Source organism: Microcebus murinus, chromosome 16 (assembly GCF_040939455.1).
Source record: "Microcebus murinus isolate Inina chromosome 16, M.murinus_Inina_mat1.0, whole genome shotgun sequence".
Taxonomy (NCBI): domain Eukaryota; kingdom Metazoa; phylum Chordata; class Mammalia; order Primates; family Cheirogaleidae; genus Microcebus; species Microcebus murinus.
In genome coordinates this window covers 597,984-609,117 of record NC_134119.1, presented here as the reverse complement: position 1 = coordinate 609,117, position 11,134 = coordinate 597,984, and the positions used below count along the sequence as shown (strand labels likewise).

At 50.1% G+C, this 11,134-nt stretch overlaps 1 long non-coding RNA gene and 1 pseudogene across 1 annotated transcript; both read left to right on the top strand.

Moving 5' to 3' along the window:
• The first annotated feature begins 27 nt into the window (after window positions 1–27).
• Window positions 28–1,799, top strand: LOC142876841 (uncharacterized). Its single transcript, XR_012923659.1, has 2 exons — window positions 28–116; window positions 1,192–1,799. It is a non-coding gene; the product is annotated as an uncharacterized LOC142876841 (long non-coding RNA).
• Window positions 1,800–4,870: 3,071 nt separating this feature from the next.
• LOC105875746 (coiled-coil domain-containing protein 32 pseudogene) lies at window positions 4,871–5,761 on the top strand (annotated as a pseudogene).
• The last annotated feature ends 5,373 nt before the right edge of the window (window positions 5,762–11,134 follow it).

The window sequence follows — 11,134 nt, the reverse complement described above, 5'->3', positions numbered from 1 at the left end:
CCAAACGCAAGACTCAGCCCCGTCGCGAGAAGACGCAGCACAGACCCAGCGTGGGGGACGTTCTGCAGAACAGCTGCCCTGTGCTCCCGGAACCCTCCCGCCAAGAAAGATAAAAGGTAAAGAACAGGAAAGGCCAAGGAACCACCCAGCCTGGGGGGCACACGAAAACGGACGCCAGCCAGGCTAGCCGCAGCAGGCTCAGCACCAGGAATGTCACTGTGTGGGTCGGACCTCCCACCGCGACAGCGGGCAGAGCTCGTGTGGTCAGGAAACACGCTAACGTGTGAGGGCTAAGGGCATGATGTCGTACCAGTGGTTCCAGAAATAAAGGTTTTTATGCAATGAAGCAAACGGGGCAGAATGTGAGCAACAGGTGAATCCAGATAAAGAGTACATAGAAAGAAGTCCTGATTACCACTTTTGCAACTTTTGTGTAACTTTGCTTAAAGTATTATATTGGCCGGGCTCCGTGGCTCAGGCCTGTAAATCCTAGCACTCTGGGAGGCAGAGGCAGGTGGATCGTTTGAGTTCAGGAGTTTGAGACCAGCCTGAGCAAGAGCGAGACCCTATATCTACTAAAAACATAGAAAGAAATCAGTTGGACAACTAAAAGTATATATATATAAAAAATTAGCCGGGCATGGTGGCGCATGCCTGTAGTCCCAGCTAGTAGGGAGGCTGAGGCGGTAGGATCGCTTAAGCCCAGGAGTTTGAGGTTGCTGTGAGCTAGGCTGACGCCAAGGCACTCTAGGCTGGGCAAGAGTGAGACTCTCAAAAAAAAGAAAAAAAGGCCGGGCGCTGTGGCTCACGCCTGTAATCCTAGCTCTTGGGAGGCCGAGGCGGGCGGATTGCTCAAGGTCAGGAGTTCAATACCAGCCTGAGCAAGAGCGAGACCCCGTCTCTACTATAAATAGAAAGAAATTAATTGGCCAACTGATATATATATAAAAAATTAGCCGGGCATGGTGGCGCATGCCTGTAGTCCCAGCTACTCGGGAGGCTGAGGCAGGAGGATCGCTTGAGCCCAGGAGTTTGAGGTTGCTGTGAGCTAGGCTGACGCCACGGCACTCACTCTAGCCTGGACAACAAAGCGAGACTCTGTCTCAAAAAAAAAAAAAAAAAAAAAAAAAGAAAAAAAAGTATTGTGTCAAGTTACAAAGAAAGCAAAATGTCTGCCTGACACACCCTCAGCTCTGCTTCCTCCCAGGTAAACAAGGAAGTCCTCACCAGTGTCTTTCCCTGTGGATCTGCACCAGGACCCGCCACTCCCCAGCCTGCTGCACCAGCCCAGCACCCACCCCGCACCCCAGTGAGCATGGAGGTCCCCAGGACTGGGAGCCTTAGTTTACCCATGAGGCGGAGGTCCCCAGGACTGGGAGCCTCAGCTTACCCGTGAAGCTGGGTCCTGTGCTCTCAGGCAGATACCAGCAGCTTCTGGATGTGACCCACCTAAGCTGAACTTTAGTGCCCTGTTCCCAGTCTGCCAGGGACCCGCCCACCCAGCCAAAAGGTCATGCCCCGAGTGGAGGTGACTGGTCTGTGTGGGAGGTGCGTGGAGTCCTGTCCTGATCTACACGGCTGCAGCTGGGGAGGCCTCCTTAGAGAGAAGGTGTGGGGGCTGCGGCTCCCTCCTGCAGGGGCCCGGGAAGGGATCTGATGGGGCTTTGCCCGGGAAGGGTCTGTGCCCTGGGGCCTCCTGGCTGCCCTGGGCCCACAGCATCTTTGCACCAAGCGTTCTGTGATACTGTGATATAGATATTTGTTCTTTGTCCTGTCCTAAAATCCTTGGCTTAACCAAAGTACTGAGTGTCTCCTTGCATGCTGATGAGTTGGCGGTGGCTGGCTCCTCCTGGGCAGCTTCAGGTGGAGCTGGTCACAGGAAAGACAGAGGCAGGGTAAGAGGGTGGGACTATCAGCCCAGCGCCACCGTCCGGGGAGGGGAGAAGGTTAAGTCAATCACCAGTGACCGGTGACGTGACCAATCACTTTGTAGCTGAGCATGAGGAGGTCCCTGGAGGGCGGCACATGAAGGGGGCAGGGGAGCTCCCCACCTGCTCCCCGCACCTCCCCCTGCACAGCCCTTCCACGTGGCTGTGGCGTTCATCCTGTGATACCCTTCATGATACACTAGCACACGTTAGTGATCCCTGAGTTCTGTGAGGGGCTCTAGTAAATCAACCCAGCCCAAGGGGGGGGTCACGGGAACCCCCATACCTAGTCGGACAGTCGGAAGCACCTGGGGCTTCTATGGGCATTGGAAGTGGGGGGCGGTCTGTGGGACTGAGCCCCCCACTTGTGCAACCTGACGCTGCCTCCAGGCAGGCAGTGTCGGGATTGAACTGGAGGAGCCCGGGGGTGTCTGCGGCACCGCTGGTGGATGTGATGTTGGAGTGAACCCCACACACACCTGGTGTCAGGAGTGGTATGTGTCGTGAGAGGACGGCAAAGGCTGGGAGGGCAAAGTGGGCCGATCATTTGAGCTCAGGAGTTCGAGACCAGCCTGAGCAAGAGTCAGACCCTGTCTCTGCTAAAAATAGAAAGAAATTAGCTGGGCCAGGTGCAGTGGCTCATGCCTGTAATACTAGCTCTCTGGGAGGCCGAGGTGGGTGGATAGCTTGAACTCAGGAGTTCGAGACCAACCTGAGCAAGAGCGAGACCCTGTCTCTACTATAAATAGAAAGAAATTAACTGGCCAACTAATATATATAGAAAAAATTAGCCGGGCATGGTGGTGCATGCCTGTAGTCCCAGCTACTCAGGAGGCTGAGGCAGGAGGATTGCTTGAGCCCAGGAGTCTGAGGTTGCTGTGAGCTAGGCTGACACCACGGCACTCACTCTAGCCTGGGCAACAAAGCGAGACTGTCTCAAAAAAAAAAAAAAAAAAAAAAAAAAGAAAGAAATTAGCTGGACAACCAAAAAATATATAGAAAAAATTAGCTGGGCATGGTGGTGCATGCCTGTAGTCCCAGCAACCTCAAGCAGAGGAGATCACACAGAATCTGGTCTGGAGACCCTGAGTCCTGGCCAGGCCAGGGCCAAACTGCCCCCCGAAATGCCACCACATGCAGAACACCCAGCCTTGCCCATTCCAACAGAGAGGGCACTGCTCAGATGGGGACCCCCCAGGCTTGGCCCCTCATGCCACCAAACAGTGAACAGCACCCAGATGCCAGAGTTCAGGTGTGGCTCAGAGGAAAGGAATCTGATCGTGGACACTGTGGATCCCAGTTGGTGTAGCTGTGTAACAAATGACCCCAAAACTCAGGGGCATAGAACAACCATTTATGAGGCCCACAAGCTCCCCAGGCCAAAAATGCAGACGGGACACAGCAGGGACAGCTGGTCTCCTGATGTTGGGAGCCTCGGCCAGGAGACTTGAGTTCTGCTGCGGAGTCTCCTGAGGCCCCTGGTTCCCCATCTGGCAGCTGGGCTCGGACTCGACCCACAGGGCTGGGGTGGGACGGCAGAGGCTCTCAGGCACCTGTCTTCATTCTCCAGCACGGCAGCTCGGGCTCCCCAGTGGGCAAGGAGAGAGGGAAACCAGGTGGAGGAAGCTCTGCCACCTTCTTCCAGTCTAGCTGTGGAGGCCACCTGGCTGTCTCATTCCGGTGACAGTCATTAAGAAAAGCGAGTCACAAGGCCAACCCAAAATCAAGGGAAAGCAGACTCCCAACTTCTGTGGGAGAAGTACCATAGAATTTGTAGACACCTTTTATTTATTTATTTTAGCCAGTCAAATGTAGCAGTGGGAGGAGGGTTGAATACCAACTTTAGTGACACTAACGTTAATAAATTCTGATAACCCACTACCATCGGACCAGCCTGTAGACACCTTTTAAAATCACCACATGGTAGAAGAGAGACGAATCATCCACACCATGGGAAGGAAGGAAGAAAAGGCAAGAGTCCAACCAGCAGAAAGTTCCTCGCAAATGCTTTGGCCTGTAGAACAACTTATTAAGAGATATGAATCCAAATAGATCAGTAATTACAATAAATATAAAAGGATTAAACTATCCTATTAAAAGACTGAAGATGGTAGATTGATTTATTTTTTATTTTTTTGAGACAGTCTTGCTCTGTTGCCCTGGCCAGAGTGCCGTGGCGTCAGCGCAGCTCACAGCAACCTCAAACTCCTGACCTCAAGGGATCCAGCCGCCCCTTGGCTTCTCAGAGTGCTAGGATTACAGGCATGAGCCACCATGCCCTGCTGACAGTATTTTTTATTTCTGTCTGCTTAACAGTCTGTCATGTCAAAGAAGACCAAGAGAACGTTGAAGGAAGAAAACAGATTTTTTAATGAGGATTGGGAATGGCAATATTATCTTCTTTCTGCTAAAGATAAGATGATTTGCTTGCTCTGTGATGCTGCAACATCAGCATTAAAGAATTCAATGCTCATCAGCATCACAACACTCACAAGGACCACCAATATTTTCAATTAGAGGGAGAGGTGGGAAAGGTGGTACTGCAGAAACTAAAAGATGAAAAGCAAAAGCAAAGACGATTCTTTCAAGCAGCAATAAGACCTGGAAATGATGTCACTGAAGCAACTTATAAAGCAGCTTAGGCTGGTCGCGGTGGCTCACACCTATAATCCTAGCACTCTGGGAGGCCGAGGCCAGCGGATCGTTTGAGCTCAGGAGTTCTATACCAGCCTAAACAAGAGCAGGCCCGTGTTTAACAAAAATAGAAAAAATGAGCTGGGCATGGTGGCGCATGCCTGTAGTCCCAGCTACTCAGGAGGCTGAGGCAGGAGGATTGCTTGAGCCCAGGAGTTTGAGGTTGCTGTGAGCTAGGCTGACACCATGGCACTCTAGCCTAGGCAACACAGTGAGACCCTGACTCAAAAAAAGGAAAAAACAGTAGCTTATATCCTCAGGAAAAAGAGAAGCCATTCAGTGATGTAGAAATTGTGGAAAAATGCATTGTCGAGCTGAGCCGAGCGTTTGCGGGCTGCTCGGCAGACTGGCATGCTCAGATTCCAAATGAAAATGTTTGAAGGTGTTGATTCTACCTCTACAAGATCTAGCTAGGATCTCTGGGCTGAAATCTGTTCTTGTTTGCCAAATCCTGACCAAGAAGATGGTGCCAGCAATGCCTTCTCAGACTCCTTTGTTGATTCTTACCCTGAAAGTGAAGGCCGGAGAGGGGCCGCAGCCTTTGCTGTTGAGCTACCTATAAAGCCTTGGGCTCCCTTGCAGGATTCAGAAATGTATTTAGCATCTCTAGAGAGGAAACTGAAAAGAATCAAAGGCTTAAATCAGGAAGTCACTTCTAAGGACATGCTTCGAACCCTGGCCCGTGCCAAGAAGGAATGCTGGGATCGGTTCCTCCAGAAGAAGTTAGCATCAGAGTTCTTCGTGGATGGACTTGGTTCTGGTGAGAGCACCTTGGAATATTTCAAGGGGTGGCTGCAGCCAGATAAAGTAGCCACCAGCACAGAGGAGGTCCAATATCTGATTCCTCTGGAGTCACAGGTAGGGAAGCCAGCGCCAGGGAAGAGCCTGCAGCCAGGGAGGAGCCACCAGCAGCAGAACGATAAATACACACACTTGAGGCAGCTGTCTTGGGTCCAGAGAGAGCAGTGGAGAACTTGGTAGTGGCAGCAAGGAGAAATCTAGGGAGGGAAAAAGCACAAACTTCTACTCCACGAAGAAAACAGCTGGAAGCCCCTGAGGACTTACTTGGGGCTGGGATGTGTAATGGTCTTGGATGAAGTGACTGACCCTGCACGTGCTGGATCAAAATACTGCTTCCCTCTGGGTCTTACAGCTTCACTGAACTCTGTTGCTGCAGGTTACAAGTCTGCCAAGGATCTAGTGAAGGACCAGGTATGAAAGTACTTGGAGAAACTGAGGCCCCTGGTGTGTAATGTGTAAGTTAAGTAAGCCATATTTTTCCTTGCCTCTTCTGGATATTGATGCCTGTGTCCCCACCAGGTAACTTGTCAGGGGTAAGTGGGGCCAACGAGAGTGAAGTCTGCCTCCTTGCATCCAAACCCCATGTGGGGCTTCTCTAATAAATCCATAGTAAATACAGGGACTCTACGTAAAGGGGCTTGGCTTTTCCTTTCTCCGATTTGTTCTTTGTGGAGAAAATGGGTGAAAAAAGTATGAAAATGTGGGTGTTTATGTCTGTGTATATATATTTTTATTTCATGCATGGCTTCTCCCCCAACTTCCTCCTGCACTCAAAAAAGTCCAGATTCCAAATTAGATTTGTAAATACAGTGTTAGTGTTTGGCACTACTGAATAGTTCCAAACTTATTCCTTGCGGCAGCTTTCCTGGCTGAGTCTGAGCTACATGCCTTGTTTGTTGCATTATCGTTCAGTGTATATACATATAAAACTTGTCATCAGAAAAAAAAATGCATTGTTGAAGGTGTAAGATGCTTAGACCCCAATAATATTTCAAAGTACAAACAACTGCCTCTTTTAAGGAGAATCATAACTGATTGGCAGCATGAATTAGCCTTCAAATTAACAGAACAACTTCACATAACACTTCAAAAGGAAAATGTATATTATTTAATTGCTTTGCATGAATCAACTGATACTATGGACATAGCACAGGTTTTATGCTTCATTCAGGTCATAACAGAAGATTTTCTTTGCTATGAAGAGTTACTCGCTTTGGGCACTCTTGTGAACAGAACACAGGGAATATATATATCTTGAACAACTTTCACAATAAATGTCATGAAGGTGGACTGAATTTGGTAAATTTAGTGAGTGTATGTATAGACGGTGCACCTTCCATGGCAGGAAAACATGAAGGGTTTATTGCACAGATAAAAAAAGTATCAACAGATACAGATGCTCTCATTTCTTCCCATTGTATCTTGCATCAGCAAAATCCCCTGCTAAAGCTACTACTTTAAGTGACACTTTGCAATAAGTTATAAGTATAGTTAACTATATTTGTGAAAATGCAACAATGCAGCGTCAGTTTCGTAACATGCTAAAGCTGAATGAGGAGGCATTCAGTGTGGATTTGCTGTATCACCTATGGCAGGGACAGGTGTTAGCCAAAATTTTATCTCTGCGAGAACAGATAGTTAAATTTTATGAAGAACAGAATCAGCAATGTGAGCTGTTGAAAGAAGATTTATATAGGAATGCACCATTTCTGTATGATATAATGCCAAATAAAAATGACTTGAATATTTCTTTGCAAGGTAATACTAAGTCTATGTATGATATGTAGCAAAAAATAAACATTTCGACAAAATCTTTCTTTTTCCAAAACACTTCTTCAGAAGGAAATTTTGGATGAACATTTTCCCCAGTTGGCAAAGGTCATTGATGAGCAGGATGATATACGTGAATCATTTGAAAAATGTGCAGCTGTTATAGACCTATTAATTGGAGAATACAATGAAAGGTTCACCGACTTTGAGCATCATGACATCATACTCAAATCAGCATCACTGCCTCTAAAGAACTTCAGATGGAATCGACTGAGTTCTCCGTAGATGACATTTTAAAGTCATTGTTTGACACTAAGAAAGATCCAATTGAAATATGGAAAATTGCAGTAGAATTCTCATGCCTTTGGCAACATGCCCCTAAAATGCTTTCTTGCTTTTCAACCACTTATTGCTGCAACTCTACTACCTAACCCAAATCAAGACACCCTTGAGGTCTCGAATGACTAATACCTATCTAGAGGATCAACTGAAACTGCAGATCTCCATGCTGCAACCAAATATTCAAATGCTTTACAACAAAAACCAGACACAACACAGTCTTTAAAAGGCTAGTTAAGGCAGGGCGTGGCCTGTAATCCTAGCACTCTGGGAGGCCAAGATGGGCAGATTGCTTAAGATCAGGAGTTCGAAACCAGCCTGAGCAAAAGCGAGACCCCCGTCTCTACTATAAATAGAAAGAAATTAATTGGCCAACTAATATATACATATATATAAATAAATAAATTAGCTGGGCATGGTGGCGCATGCCTGTAGTCCCAGCTACTCGGGAGGCTGAGGCAGGAGGATCGCTTGAGCCCAGGAGTCTGAAGTTGCTGTGAGCTAGGCTGATGCCACAGCACTCTAGCCTGGGCAACAAAGTGAGACTCTGTCACAAAAAAAAAAAAAAAAAAAAGGCTAGTTAACTTTAAAATTAGCAAATGGTTTTCATTTTTTGAAATTATTAAGTCCACAGTAGTTAGATTTTTTACAAAACCAGGTACGTTTTTATCGAACTGAAGTTTCTTGAATGTGGCCTTATTTGATTCCAGCTAGATTAATGGGGCTTCCAACACAAAAAGTTTCCCCTAACCTTAAAATATGTAAGGTACCCAACATGACCTACAGCTTCAATGCAATCCCAATCCAAATCCCACCAAGTTATTTTGTGAATGTCGACAAACTGGTTCTCCAGTTTACATGGAGAGGCAAAGGATGCAGAATCACCCACAGGAGACTGAAGGAGAATGAAGTCTGAGCACAGGAATTACCCAACGTTAAGACTGAATAGGGCCGGGCGCTGTGGCTCACGCCTGTAATCCTAGCTCTTGGGAGGTCGAGGCGGGCGGATTGCTCAAGGTCAGGAGTTCAAAACCAGCCTGAGCAAGAGCGAGACCCCGTCTCTACTATAAATAGAAAGAAATTAATTGGCCAACTGATATATATATATAAAATTAGCCGGGCATGGTGGCGCATGCCTGTAATCCCAGCTACTCGGGAGGCTGAGGCAGAAGGATCACTCAAGCCCAGGAGTTTGAGGTTGCTGTGAGCTAGGCTGACGCCACGGCACTCACTCTAGCCTGGACAACAAAGTGAGACTCTGTCTCAAAAAAAAAAAAAAAAAGACTGAATAGAAGGCTATAGCAATCAAGACAGTGTGGTAATGGCAAAAGAATAAATATATATCTGTCGACGGGATAGAATAGAGAGTCCAGACATAGTCAATTGATCTTTGACAAAGGATCAAGGGCTGTGCATGCAGGACAGAAAGCCTCTCAACAAACAGTGCTGAGCAACCCGACAGCCACATGCAAAAAAGAAAGAAAAAGGAATCTAGGATCTAGGCCCAGACATTATACCCTTCATAAAAATGAACTCAGAAGGACTCATAGACCTAAAAGTAAAAAACACACAACCATAAAACTTAGAAGATAAAGCAGACGAACATCGAGAAGACTTTTGGCAACAGTGACTTTTCCGGGTACGACACCAAACCCGTGACCCACGAACGCAGCGCTGCGTGTGCGGGCGTCACTGTCAGTATCATCACGCCGCAAGTCGTCAGGGCGGGGGAGTGGGAAAGGTTTTCAATTAGCAATAATCGCGCCTCGTCCAAGGCTTCCTGGCTCCGATGCTGCCGCCGCGCCCAGCCAACAGGGCCAGCGCCACTGAAACCGACGTTGTCCCCGTGAAAGACACTGTCGGGAGAGGAGGGGACAAGCCACAGCCTGGGAAAGAATCTGCGACCACACATCCGAGAAGGGCTGTCATCCAAAACATGCAAGAACTCCGAGAACACAGCAGGAAGGAAACAATCAAACCTGGCAGAAACAGGCCCTCAGAGCGCCGAGCGGACCCCTCGCCCGAGGACGCCGTGTGTCACTGGGGACCGACGGGCCAGCACGTGGAGGCTCAGTCGTCACACACCCACGGAGTGGCCCGGATCCAAAGCACCGAGGACACGGAACGCTGGTGAGGACACGGCACAGACGTGGCGCGGCATAACGCTCGCTCCCCACTGGTGGGAACGCGGAACGGAGCGGCTGCTTTGGAGGACAGGTTGTCAGTTTCTTGTCAAACCAAACCAGGGGTCCCCAAACTACGGCCCACAGGCTACATGCGGCCCCCCTAGGTGTTTTTGCCGCCATTGCCTGTCCTGCTTAGCAGCGGACTCGTCCCAGGCCCGCGGTGCGCATGTGTGGAATGTGCGCCGCGCTCTCCAACGGCCCTCCGGCGGTCTGAGGGACAGTGAACTGGCCCCCTGTTTAAGAAGTTTGAGGACCCCTGGAGTAAACACATTCTTCGGCCCATCCAGCAATTGTGCTCCCTGGTACTTACCCAAAGGAGTTGAAAATTCACATCCACACAAAACCTGCTCAGTGTTTATGGCAGCTTCACTCGTGTTTGTAAAACTTGGAAGCAGCTGACACGCCCTTCCGCGGTGGACCAACTGCAGCGCGACCAGATGACGGGCTCTGTGGGGCTCTGTGGGGCTCTGCCCTCCGGAGAGCTGCTGCCCGGGAGCTCCAGCCGCTGCCCACGCGGACCCTTGGCGCCGAGTGGCCGGTGCCACTCGTGGGCACAAGAAGTGACGAACCCCTGGCCAGAAGGGTCGGGAGTGGAAAGTGTCACGGGGCATTGATGAGGGAACAGCCCTCGCCAGGGCGGAGGGACAACAGGGGCCCCAGGCAGGAGCCAGGGTTGTCTCTGCCAAGAGACGGGACCTGCCCAGCGAGGAGGGGACACATCTTACAGGAAGGGGCTGAGCAGCTGGGGCATGTTGTGTCCCCCGACGCGTGACAGGGAAGCAGCAGGTTCCGGACATCATGAAGCAGGAGCTCTGCCTCACACCCGTGAGCTCTGAGGAGCAGACGACGCCTGGGAGACCGTGGTGTGAGCGCAGGGATGCGACACTGCAGCAGAACGTGTGATGGCAGAGCACCCCCATCAGGTCACCTGGTCACCAGCACCTGGATCAAGTCGGAGGTGTCCCCAAACCCAGCACCCTGCGCTGCTCTGGCCACTCCTTACCAGGGAACGGTGCCCCGACTTTCAGAGCACGTTTATCTGTCCGTGGGCAGCGTCAAACTTCCCTACGTGGTGTCGTGGGGTGTGGACGCCTGCGTCTGCCCTGTCTGGCCCGTGGCCGGGGTGCACCACCTCCTACGACCTTGGGGCAGGGGACGGCACCAGGACGTGAGCAGCGGGCACCGGGGAGGATCTGGGACCGAGCCCTGGGGAGGGGAGCAAGTGGCCGGCTGGGGGTGAGCCTGTTGGCTCCTAACCGCAAGCACAGGCCGTGGCCGCTGGCGGAGGCGTCTCTGACTCCAGCCCTGGGTCAGGGGGGCCAAGGCTGTCCTCATTCCACTCGCACCCCAGCAATCGGCAGAACAGCCTCAAACCGGAGCCTCGGTCTCAGACCTCCCAACCTCAAGAACCACGAG